This window comes from Astyanax mexicanus, chromosome 1 (assembly GCF_023375975.1).
Source record: "Astyanax mexicanus isolate ESR-SI-001 chromosome 1, AstMex3_surface, whole genome shotgun sequence".
NCBI lineage: Eukaryota > Metazoa > Chordata > Actinopteri > Characiformes > Acestrorhamphidae > Astyanax > Astyanax mexicanus.
The window spans coordinates 97248063-97260756 of NC_064408.1; positions in this window are offsets into that span (position 1 = coordinate 97248063).

Here is a 12694-nt window from a genome sequence, read left to right on the forward strand (position 1 = left end):
CCACAAAAATCAACAAACTTTTAGTATATTCCCCAAATTCAGCCTACAGCAGTTTAGACCCACTCACTCACACTGAAGTTATAAGGAGTGTTTCAGCATGGACTGCATTCGGAGTGAGGTACAATATAGAGCAACTAGTCAAAACAGAGGTCATTTACATATTTTAGTCTTAAAGGCACAGTGACAACAGACACAGCCTCTAAATGTGTGATATAATAAAAATACACAAAATATTGGACTTTTAAAGTACAAATAGTCAAATATCAAATTTATTTTCATTTTAAATATTTTGATAATTAATCATTAAATGTGGAGACAAAGTATCCCATAATTAATAATATTTTATGATCTCACTTTTTACTAGTAAGTATTCAAAAGCCTATTTTGTTAAACTGATAAAAGCCTTTCATATAAGCTTTAATGTCACAGTCATACAGTAATACATATGTAAATATTGCTCAGAACATATTGTTTCAAACCATACCATTCAATTCCCAGTCCATACTGTTAACATACGTTTTTTGTTAATTGTTGTTGTGCTATAAAGAGCCGTACAGAAAAGAAAGTGTGTCCTCACCCCAACTGTGCCTGACATTTCTAACAATGTCTTCATTGTTGAGCAAGTCTATGTGAATTTTATTCAGGTGTTTGTTCAGCTGAGGATAAGTATAAAAACACAGACATAACCAAATTGAAATGTTGTGTCTCTCTTACAGTTTTTCTCAATTGGTTTGGCTCATTTCTTGAAACTGAGATGACATTCCTATAACTAAAAGGTAAATTAGCCAAACAGACTTACAGTTCTTCGCAACACTTCAGATAACCAGCAAAATGTCATATGTCTCACAAAACGTTCATTCTTGCTTCAAAATGAAGTCCCTCTCCCATATAAATAGTCAGTACCATAAAAATGGCATAGATCCTTCTCAATTGCTTTGGCACATTTTCATTAATTTTGTCCATCTGTCAAAATAAACTGGACGGTGCAGCAAAACTACATGGATCCTCATCACTGCTCATATCGCTCCAAAAACAGTTTACCCATGTGTCAAAACTAATTTCCTTTCTCACACAAATCATCAGTGTCCCCATAATGCATTGTCCCTTTGGCATTGTGTAAGTACTGCAAGTCAAAATGCTTAGATGTTTTGTCTTTTTGGCAGAGGTCTAGCTGAAGGAATACAATTTTCACACTACACGTCTTTACACATTACTGTAGGTAGAAAAGAAAAGAAAATACTAAGGAAAATGTATCAAATATACTATGTATACAAAATACAAAAACCTGCAAAAACAAAACAAAATACATTACAGTATGTAAAAAAAACAGAGACTGTAAAAAAGATGGACGCTGTGTCGCCGTTCCCATTTATTTACAGTTTTTCTCCATTGGTTTGGCTCATTTCTTGAAACTGAGATGACATTCTCAAAATAACATGGACAAATTCCCAAACTAACTTGCAGTTTCTCATAACAGAATGGCATTTCTCATTGCTTTCATCACATTTCAAATGCTTTGTACTTGTCTCAAGCACTTAGTACATCTTTGCAAATGGTTTTGTACAAGTAGCCTACACTTAACACAATCATCCTACATTTAGTACATTTTCCAAAAGAATGCATCTTGTTGATCTATCTTAATTGGTTGGTTCTCAGTGTAATGGTTGTTCTCTTCAAAACATGTCAGCACAATTTCATCATATAAGTCATCATCTGCAGAAAAGTCTGCTCAATTCTCAAAATGAATTAAGAAATTGTAATACAATACAGAACACATATTTTGGAACATTTCATAAATTCATTACAATCAGGTGAGTAGGTAACAGGTGAAAGCAGGTTTTGACGAAAATGAGTGTCCCACATTACTGGTGACCAATCCATCAGTTTGTTGTCTATTATTTTGAATGCTGGCATTGCTCTATATACAGTGGATATAAAAAGTCTACACACCCCTGTTCAAATGCCAGGTTTTTGTGTTGTAAAAAAATTTAAGCAAGACAAATAATTTCATAACTTTTTTCACATTTAATGTGACCTATAACCTGTACAATGCAATTGAAAAACAAACATAAATCTTTACAGCGAAAAAATATAAAACAAAAAACTTAAAATCACCTGGTTAAATACATATAACTAATACTTTGTTGCAACATCTTTTGCATTTATTACAGCACTCAGTCTTTTTGGGTAGGAACCTATCAGCGTGACACATCTTGATGTGGCAAAATTTGCCCACTCTTCTTTGCATCAACTGCTCAAAATCTGACAAAATGTGAGGGCATCTCCTGTGCCCAGCCCTCTTCAGATTACCCCACAGATGTTCAATGGGATTCAGGTCTGGATTCAGGCTGGGCCATTCCAAAGCCTTAATCTTATACCGCTGAAGCCATTCTTTTGTTGATTTAGATGTGTCCTTTGTGTCATTGTTGTGCTGAAAGATGAAGTTCCTTTTCATCTTCAGTTTTCTACCAGAGGCCGAAGGTTTTTGCCAATACTGACTGGTATTTGGAACTGTTCAAAATTCCGTCCACCCTGAATAAAGCCCCAGTTCCAGCTGAAGAAAAACAGCCCCAAAGTATGATGCTGCCACCACCATGCTTCACTGTAGGTATGCTGTTCTTTTGGTGACGAGCAGTGTTGCTTTTGCGCCTAATATACCTTTTGGAATTATGTCCAAAACGTTTAACCTTGGTTTCATTAAACCATAACACATTTTCCCACACGCGTTTGGTAGATATCAGATGAATTTTTGGAAAATTAAGTAGAGCTTAGATGTTTTCTGGATGTTTGTTTTGCACAGACATATGAAGAAGTCGGCAGATTGTTGTTACATGTACTACACAGCCAGTACTTGCCAGAAATTCTTGCAGCTCCTTCAGTGCTGCTGTCGGCCTCTTGGCAGCCTCCTTGACCAATTTTCTTCTTGCCTTATCATCAATTTTTGTCAAATGTCTTGTTCTTGGTAATGTCTTGTTGTGCCATGTTTTCTCCACTTGATGATGGCAGTCTTCAAAGTGTTCCATGGTATATTTAATGACTTTTGTAGCCTTCACTTGACTGATCTCTATGAATAATGAGATACCTCTGATGCTCTGGCATCTCTTTGTGGACCATGGCTTGTGCTGAAAGATGTGGCTACAAAAATATCAGGACAAGCCTACTAGAACAGTTAAACTTTATTTGGAGTTGATCAGAGGCACTTTAATTGTTGACAGGTGTGTGCTGACTCCAATTTAAAGTGAGTTTGAAGGTTATTGGTTAAATTTGAACACAGCAACACCCCTAGTTATAAAAGGGTGTGCACACTTATGCAACCTCAATATCTCAGTTGTTTATTTTTACTTCACCTCCCTGAAAGATTTCTGTTTGTTTTTCAATTGTATTGTACAGGTTATAGGTCACATTATAGGTAGAAATTATTTGTCTTATTGTAATTTTTTTTACATCACAAAAACCTGCCATTTGAACAGGGGTGTGTAGACTTTTTCTATCCACTGTATACATCTTGGCCTGGTGCTAGTTCTTTGATGCTAGTCCTGTGATTATATAACGATGATATAGTCCTGTGATGATATAATGATTATATAGTCCTGTGGCGATCAGTGTAGAGGATGGCTCAGGCATTCTTCCCACAGTGCATTGCTAAAGAACATATCAGATGCAATGTTGATGAGAATTTATGGCCAAACAGACTGCAGCGGATGGATGGCCAGGAAGGTGATGGAGAGAAGAGAGTGACACAGATTAGTCAGAATGTAACTGTATTGCATTTTTGATGCTTGACTATTTTTTTTACCTACTGTAATGTATTTTGTTTTGTTTTTGCAGGTTTTTGTAATTTGTATACATAGTATATTTGATACATTTTCCTTAGTATTTTCTTTTCTTTCTACCTACAGTAATGTGTAAAAATGTACTTGTAAATAAAAATAGTTACAATTTCCTCAGCAGAAAGAGTGCAGTGTGTGTGGTGTGAACATTGTATTCCTTTAGCTAGACCTCTGCCATAAAGACAAAACATCTAAGCATTTTGACTTGCAGTACTTACACAATGCCAAAGGGACAATGCATTTTGGGGGCACTGATGATTTGTGTGAGAAAGGAAATCAGTTTTGACACGTGGGTAAACTGTTTTTGGAGCGATATGAGCAGTGATGAGGATCCATGTAGTTTTGCTGCACTGTCCAGTTTATTTTGACAGATGGACAAAATTAATGAAAATGTGCCAAAGCAATTGAGAAGGATCTATGCCATTTTTATGGTACTGACTATTTATATGGGAGAGGGACTTCATTTTGAAGCAAGAATGAACGTTTTGGGAGACATATGACATTTTGCTGGTTATCTGAAGTGTTGTGAAGAACTGTAAGTCTGTTTGGCCAATTTACCTTTTAGTTATAGGAATGTCATCTCAGTTTCAAGAAATGAGCCAAACCAATTGAGAAAAACTGTAATGAAAATGAAGCCAAAATCTTCCTCCATGTTGGCGATCCTGACACCCGATTCTGCGCAGTAGAGACCAGAGGAGGGAGAAAGACTGTGGAGAGACAGCCTACTCATTTAAATAACCCCGCCCCTGAGGGCTGCCTCGCCGTCACAGACTGCAGAGCGAAGCAGAGCTAATGGTCTGTTATTGGTCCCACCCATAACCGGCCCTTTACAATAACTACACCGTTTTGAATAGAGCTGAATAACGTTTTAAAAATGAATTCTGTGGGGAAATAAAAATTTGACAAAATAATCTGAGGTTTCACTAGCTGCTGCATTTAAATAATGGAGGTATAATTACAGTATATTAGAACAAAAACGTGATTGAAAATTGTCTGTTTTGCCATTGAAACCTATGGGGATGGGTGGGGTTACACAGCTTTCTGAAACCGAACAGCAGGGGGCGCCCGACCTGGGGTGGCTTCACTTTTGAGAGACGATGCTCTGTCCAGCTATACACAGTCTATGAAAAAACAGTCAAGCATCACAAATGCAATACAGTAAAATTCTGAATACTCTGTGTCACTCCCCTCTCTCTCTCCTGGTCATCTTTCTGGCCATCCATTCACTGCTGTTTGGCCACAAATTCTCATCAACATCGCATCTGATGTGTTCTTTAGCAATGCACCTTGGGAAGAATGCCTGAGCCATCCTCTACACTGATCGCCTGTTATATCATCACAGAAGTAGCATAAAAGTACTAGCACCAGGCCAAGCTGTATATATACATCAATGCCAGCATTCAAAATCATAGACAACACCTGTCAGGTAACAAACTGATGGATTGGTCACCTGTAATGTGAGACACTCCTCCTCGTCAAAACCTGCTTTCACCTGTTACCTACTCACCTGATTGTCATGAATTTATGAAATGTTCCAAAATATGTGTTCTGTATTGTAATACAATTTCTTAACTCATTTTGACATTTGAGCAGACTATTCTGCAGATGATGACTTATACGATGAAATTGTGCTGACATGTTTTGGAGAGAACAACCATTACACTGAGAACCAACCAATTGGGATAGACCAACTAGATGCATTCTTTTGGAAAATGTACTAAATGTAGGATGATTGTGTTAAGTGTAGGCTACTTGTACATAACCATTTGCAAAGATGTACTAAGTGCTTGAGACATGTATAAAGCATTTGAAATGTGATGAAAGCAATGAGAAATGCCATTCTGTTGTGAGGAACCGCAAGTTAGTTTGGGGATTTGTCCATGTTATTTTGATAATGTCATCTCAGTTTCAAGAAATGAGCCAAACCAATGGAGAAAAACTGTAAAAAAAGAGGTGTAACTGAAAAAAGACTAAAGTTTTATTTATAGACTATTTATTGTAATTATTCAGTGTTTGTTTTAACGTTTTCACAGTGCTCTAAAAATGCTAGCTAACATTTCTGAAGAACATCAAGCACTTGGTGAGGCAACAGTCAGAAATACTATGAGAGACATTTAATAAATTCCACAAATTTTACACAGAGAGCAAGACAAGTTATGACCAAGTATATAAATTAGATTGTGAATCATAATATAAAAAACTATATAAGTGAGTTGAGGCTGTTTTCTCACTGGATCAGACACTGCACTGGTTTCACTATTTGGGGAAACTGTGGTTCTTTTGTGAAGCTGGACTTTCTGTCTGTTCATGGATTTTAAATGTATTTAGCAAACTGCATTAGAACCTTTATAGGCTAGGTTCCAGTCCACGGGCCATGTTTGTGACACCCCTAAATACATTTACATACTCCAACAACTACATTATACTGAGCAGTAAGTACAGTATCACTATATGCTATATATTAACAATAAAATATAACTATCATAGAACTGCAATTTAACAGTTAATACTATATAATTATACCTAAAAATGTGACTATGTAACTAAACAAATACTGTAGATAGTATTTAAGATTTATGAGTAATGAATAAACAATAAAAGACACATCTACCAGAACATTGCCATTCTGTTCTGCTTTCCTGTCAGTTTTCATAGTCCTTTTTTGTAAAACCTCACTAAAACATAACAGTCTGTTCACGTTTTCTCACCCTTTCTGAGCAAATCAGTCCCTTACAGCCCCTACAAAAATCAAACTCCACTGTGGAACTCTTTCACGAGGGCGTCCGCCACATCCGCTGTGATCAGGCAGGCTAGGAGGTGATCCCCACAACCCCCCTGAGTGAAGCAGTCAGAAATCTCAGCACTGTCTTAACATCTTTATGACAGGCTGTTACAAAGATAAACCAGTGGAGAGTCGGTGTAAAATAATCCCCGCCGATCGCACAGGAACTCCCTTCGCCCCTGCTGCTTCAGCCCAGCGCCTGTTTCATTCCCCCCATTACAATCCTGCCATCACTTCCCATCGCAGGTCAAAGTTATGGTGCTTAATTATATGCCGCCTGCTCCCTGCTTCTAATAACCTGTCATTTGGGGGGAATTTGAATGTCACACCATATTGTAGAGCCGTAATGGTGTCCGGCAGATCCACTGATGGGACGTTTTAGGACAATTATAGCAGATATTCAAATCGCAGGTGGGATATTGAGTGACCCAAAGCTCCCTCTCTCTCTCTCCCTCCCTTTCTCTCTCTCTCTCTCTCTCTCTCTATCAAGTGCACACACATTCTACACCACAGTACTTGACCCTTTAATCCAGTGTGCTTGACTTTGACTAAATGAACGTCTCCGCCGCCGAAATAGTTTAACTGTAGCCTGATCGCTTTTATTATCTAACTAATCCAGATATCAGCTATTTCATCAGGGCGGAAGATATGCATATCATGAATTATTTTGACACGGGGACCTTTTAATTTTCGCCGGCGATATTTCATCTCACCAATCAGTGCCTAAAGTCAGCGATGCCGCGCGGCCGGGCTGCGGAGGTGGTGCGGGACGGCGTTCCCCCGATGGCTCCAAATCATCTGGGAGCATAATGAGCTACAGCCACAATTATTATCAGCTCCTGTGCTCACGCATTTCATCAGCACAGCCGGGGGGAGGAGGAGGAGCAGGCCTGTAACACATCCACACCAACAGACAGCATCCTAATAACACAGCAGAACAGTAGAGAGGCAGAAGGCCGGAAAGCCAATGTGGCCCATTCCACAGACTCATATTAAGTGTTTGCGTGTACAAGATATTTATCACTAAATCACTATTTATCATTTATAGCTATGCAGTATTTTGAAACAGTGTGTTTATATACAGCTCTGGAAAAAAAATTAAGAGACCACTTCAGTTTCTGAATCAGTTTCTCTGATTTTGCTATTTATAGTTACATGTTTGTCTCCCAAATTCCAAATAAAAATATTGTAATTTCGAAATAGCTGAAATAACTAAAGAGATACAGAGATTTCAGATCTCAAATAATGCAAAACAATTGAATAGAAATCAATATTTGGTGGAATAACCCTGGTTTTTAATCACAGTTTTCATGCATCCTGGCATGTTCTCCTCCACCAGTTTTACACACTGCTTTTGGATAACTTTATGCCACTCCTGGTGCAAAAATCCAAGCAGTTCAGCTTGGTTTGATGGCTTGTGATCATCCATCTTTCTTCTGATTGTATTCCAGAGGTTTTTAATCTGGTAAAATCAAAGAAACTCATAATTTTTAAGTGGTCTCTTATTTTTGTCAGAGCTGTATAGTAGTATAAACAAATAAATATTATATTGTAGAAGTGTTATATAGATATTGTGATATTGTGCAATTAAGATACTGACCTAGTTTTGCACTAAGCTTAGTTTTGGGCTACACGGCTTTTCTAATAGATCTTCACAATAAAAAAAAAAACAAGATTATCAAAGTAATCAATCAAAAAATGCCTACATTAGGTCTAGCTAGCAGTTCACTTGTGTTATACAGTTAACAGTGTAAATGCTGTAAAACTGTAATAGACATGTTGTGTGTTTGCATTTACTATGGGACATCATTTTAAGACTAAGCTGCAACTAAACAGTCATTCCACCAGTCAGTAGTGCTAAAAAATCCCATTTATCATTTTATAGATATGATGTTTAGATACCACTAGAGGAATCAGCCTGACCCATGCCACAGCTTGTGTACTGTGCGTTTGCATTCTCCAGACACTCATCATATAGAGTAGCTATGTAATATATTAAAACAGTGTTTAATATTGTAATAGTGGTAGTATACACAACAGTAACATAGCGCATACAGTACAAGCATTATATACTGTAGTAGATATTGTGAATTGTTTGTTTGCAAGCACTAGATTTCCAAATATATGCACTTGTAAACTGTAAACCTAGTTTGGACCAGACTTCTATTCTAGTAGTTCTTCACAATTAAACGTCTTTGATCTAAGAGCTAATCGTTTAAAAAAAGGCTTAAAACAGGTCTGGGAAGTAAAAGTATAGTATAAATGTAAAACATTAATGTCATGTTTCCATTTACTAGAAAACATTATATGCAACTAGAGTCTATAACGTGCCAATGGTGCTAAAAAAAAACATTTATTAGATTTATGTACATATTCTGTATTAGATTATGATGTGTTTGCATTTACTAGATATTCGTCATACAGCTATATTGACTATTAAACTATATAGAGTAAAAATATTAAACTGATTTTTTTTGCATAGTTTGCAATTGTTATACTGAACTAGTTTTAAACTAAACTGCTTTTCTGACAGTTCCTTTTAATCTAAGATCTGATCCACCAAACAAGGCTTCAACAAAGGCTAGACAACAGTTTCATTGTGTTATACACTATAGAATAAATACAGTAGGACATAAATGTGTTGTGTTTTGTGCATTTACTAAATAATATATTTGTTCGCATGTACAATGTTCAGAATATTCATATGCATACCTTATAAGCTATACGCAATAAACTTTCATAAAATTGTTTCACCGTAAACTATTTATCAACCACTTTAATCATTTCAATCATCTAATGCTCCCTGTCCTCTACAGAACATTTCCTCTGTAGTGTCATATCACATCCCGTCCCTCCATCCTGAACATAAGAACCTGTGACCTTCTCACATCACAGGTGCTGACCCCACATCTAAAGTGCATCATTAGAGCACATTACACAAGAGCACCGCAGTCTATCAGACCATAGGATAAAGAAAAATGTTTCAATTAAATCCCCACCCGGCTCCGGCACCCAAGACTGATTGCATCCGATCTCGCCACTTTTATGTCCTCAAAAGTTATTTGACATAAATTACAGGTGTCACATCATTTTCCCCGCGCACTGGATGTAATTTACTGCTGATCCCATTGACTGCGAGTTGAACCTCGAATAAAACGGTCCGGCTGCCCAAGACGCACCTTTCTCCCCTATCAGCCAACAATCAGCCCTGCTCTCACAGCCACATTAACAATGCAAATAGTGGCCGCCATACACATGACACATTTATGCACAAATATGCAAGACTGGCTGATATCTCTGAGAGCCAGCGAGGGCTCTTTATCTGCTCCCCGGCTCATCTGGGGAGATGAAAGTCAAAACGAGCGGATGTAGCAGCAATACACAATAAATTAAAGTGGGTCTCAAAGTATTTTAATGGCTGATTTGTCCCTAAAGTGTTTAGAAGGTGCCGATGCTTTTGCGCACCGGTTATCTGTGAATCTGTGTATCTGTATCTTCATAAAGTGCTTTTCTTTGTTAAGTAGAGGAGAGCAGGAAACAAAAGAACAAGTAGTAAAATATAACATGGATGTTTTATATTGTTAAACAGGTCTCAGTAGAATGTGCTCTTATTCACGGTCTTAAATCAATCCCAAATCCCAAAGCAACATTTACAGGAATTTTAAGAGGAATTAGACAAAACCGCTCACATGTTCTCACAAAAATCACTATGTGTGTACACTGTGTCTGAGTGTACTCACTAGTGTGTATGTGTGTGTTTACTGCATGGATGGGTTAAAATTGAAGGCCAAATTCCATCTGTGCCCAGCACAAGTATGGTGTATATGGTTGTTTAGTCTTGTCAAATATTTCTGCAGGTACATCATCAGGAATACTGTTCATGTACCAGGACAGTAAATAAATTGTGTATTTTGAGTCATGCAGATATGGACATCATCTTCAATCAACCATCAACCATGAGAATAAGTAAAAATATTTAAGGATTATATGATTGTTGGTCCTGCAGACACAACCACCTTGTTGATTAGAAAAGTTTAATGAAGAATAAAATAATAAAGACTGACAGTGTAAGCTGATAGAAAGTAAAGTAACTGGGATAATAAAGGAGAAATACTAAAGGAGGAGACCACAGTGAGTTCCATTTCTATCAGTCAAGAACAGAAAGCTGAGGCTGCAGTGTACACAGGCTCACCAAAACTGGACAGATGATGACTTCAGAAGCATACTGTAGTCTCGTCATATTCAATTCAATCTGTGAACAAATGTTAGGATCAGAATGTTGGTAATACAATTAATTATTTAATAAATAATAATTGAATAATTAAGTATTGTTGCTGACCATGTGCATACCTTCATGGTTACAATTATCAACTATTACATCTAGCATGATAATGATTCAAAATGTTTGGAAAAATGTTTTTTGAAATGTATAAGTTCAGTGTTCTTCTTATAAACCTGATCCGAACACAGTAGAACATCTTTGTGATTTAGCAGGAATTACATTTGTCATGAAAGAGTTCCTAAAAGAATCAAGTCAACATGGACAATATTCTTACAGGAATACTCCATATAAGTATGCTTAATGAAGTTCTTGATAAGTGCATACTGGATGTTGTGTATTTCATTTTCAATTTTATTCTGCTGATTCATTGGTGTACAAAACTCAACTTTGTCACATTTGAAGTTTAAATACACTAAATTAACTGTGTTAGTGACAACTTGCCGGTCAACATGTTAGTTAACCCTGAGTATAAGGGTAAATTTTGCGTCTGCAATCTCTCTGGTACTTAACTACTTGCAATACTTTAGTACTTTCACTTAAAGAACACATCAACTTATACTCAAACCCATTTTTACTTGAGTACTTGAGTAGTAATTAACTACTTGCAATACTTTAGTACTTTCACTTAAAGAATACTTTAACTCATATTCAATTCACTCTTTACTTGAGTACATTACTTAAGTGGTAATAAACTACATGCAATACTTGAGTACTTTTATTACAGTGTGGAGCTTAAAGAACACTTCAACTTATCCTCAAATCACTTTTTACTTACGTACTTGAGTAGTAATTAATTACTTGCATTACTTTAGTACTTTCTCTTAACATGGGAGCTTAAAGAACATTTTAATTTATAATAAAACCACTTTTTTGATAAAGCACCTGTACAGTTACTCAAGCCTGAAACTCTAGACCTTGGAACATACATGTCTGGTCTTAAATAGTACTTTAAGACTAAGAAAAAGTAAGTTTTTTCAATATTAGCTCATAACTTACTCATAAGATAATGTACTGACTTGATATTTTATTACCTACCAACAGTAGGACATTAACATTAAGTTCATTTTCAGTCCGCACTGAGAAATAGTCTGAATTAAAGCATAGAATATTATATTTAAACTTTTTCTAAGGTTATATATGTAGCTTTTGCAGACCACTATTCTGTGTTTTAGCACGTCAGCGATATTCTGCTCAGTTTTGAATTGTCCAGTGAAAAGAATATTACAGAATATCACTACCTGTTTGTGAATGAGCTGAACATTAATCCAGTATTACACAGCTGTTGCTGAATGCTCAGGTATGCGCTGAAGCCCTGCGTGCTCTCTGTGTTACCCATCAACTCTGCTGGTGTAATGTGGTAAAGCTCTACTCATGTATTTACATTACACCGTGCATCTGGGAATATCACAGCTGAATATCGCCCCCTACTGGTGAAAGTGTATAACATGCACTCATCAGGGTCTGAACGAGCTTTATATCCTAGAACTACATCAATGAACATATCAGACCTGTCTCATCTACATCTAAAACACTGGCTAATAATTTACTACTGCTACGAGAAGAATATATTGTAGATAAATAAAGTCAATTTGCATGCACATTTTAAAAAATCTTAACATATACAAAAAATATATACATTTACTTTACATAAACCTTTACTTACTACTTTTGAACACTATGTATTCTGCCATTAGTATACACAATCCAATTGCTGAACTACACATTCATTACAGTTTAATTATAAGTAAAGTCATTTTAATGATATATCTGACTTCATGCACCAATTTGAATATTGTCGAT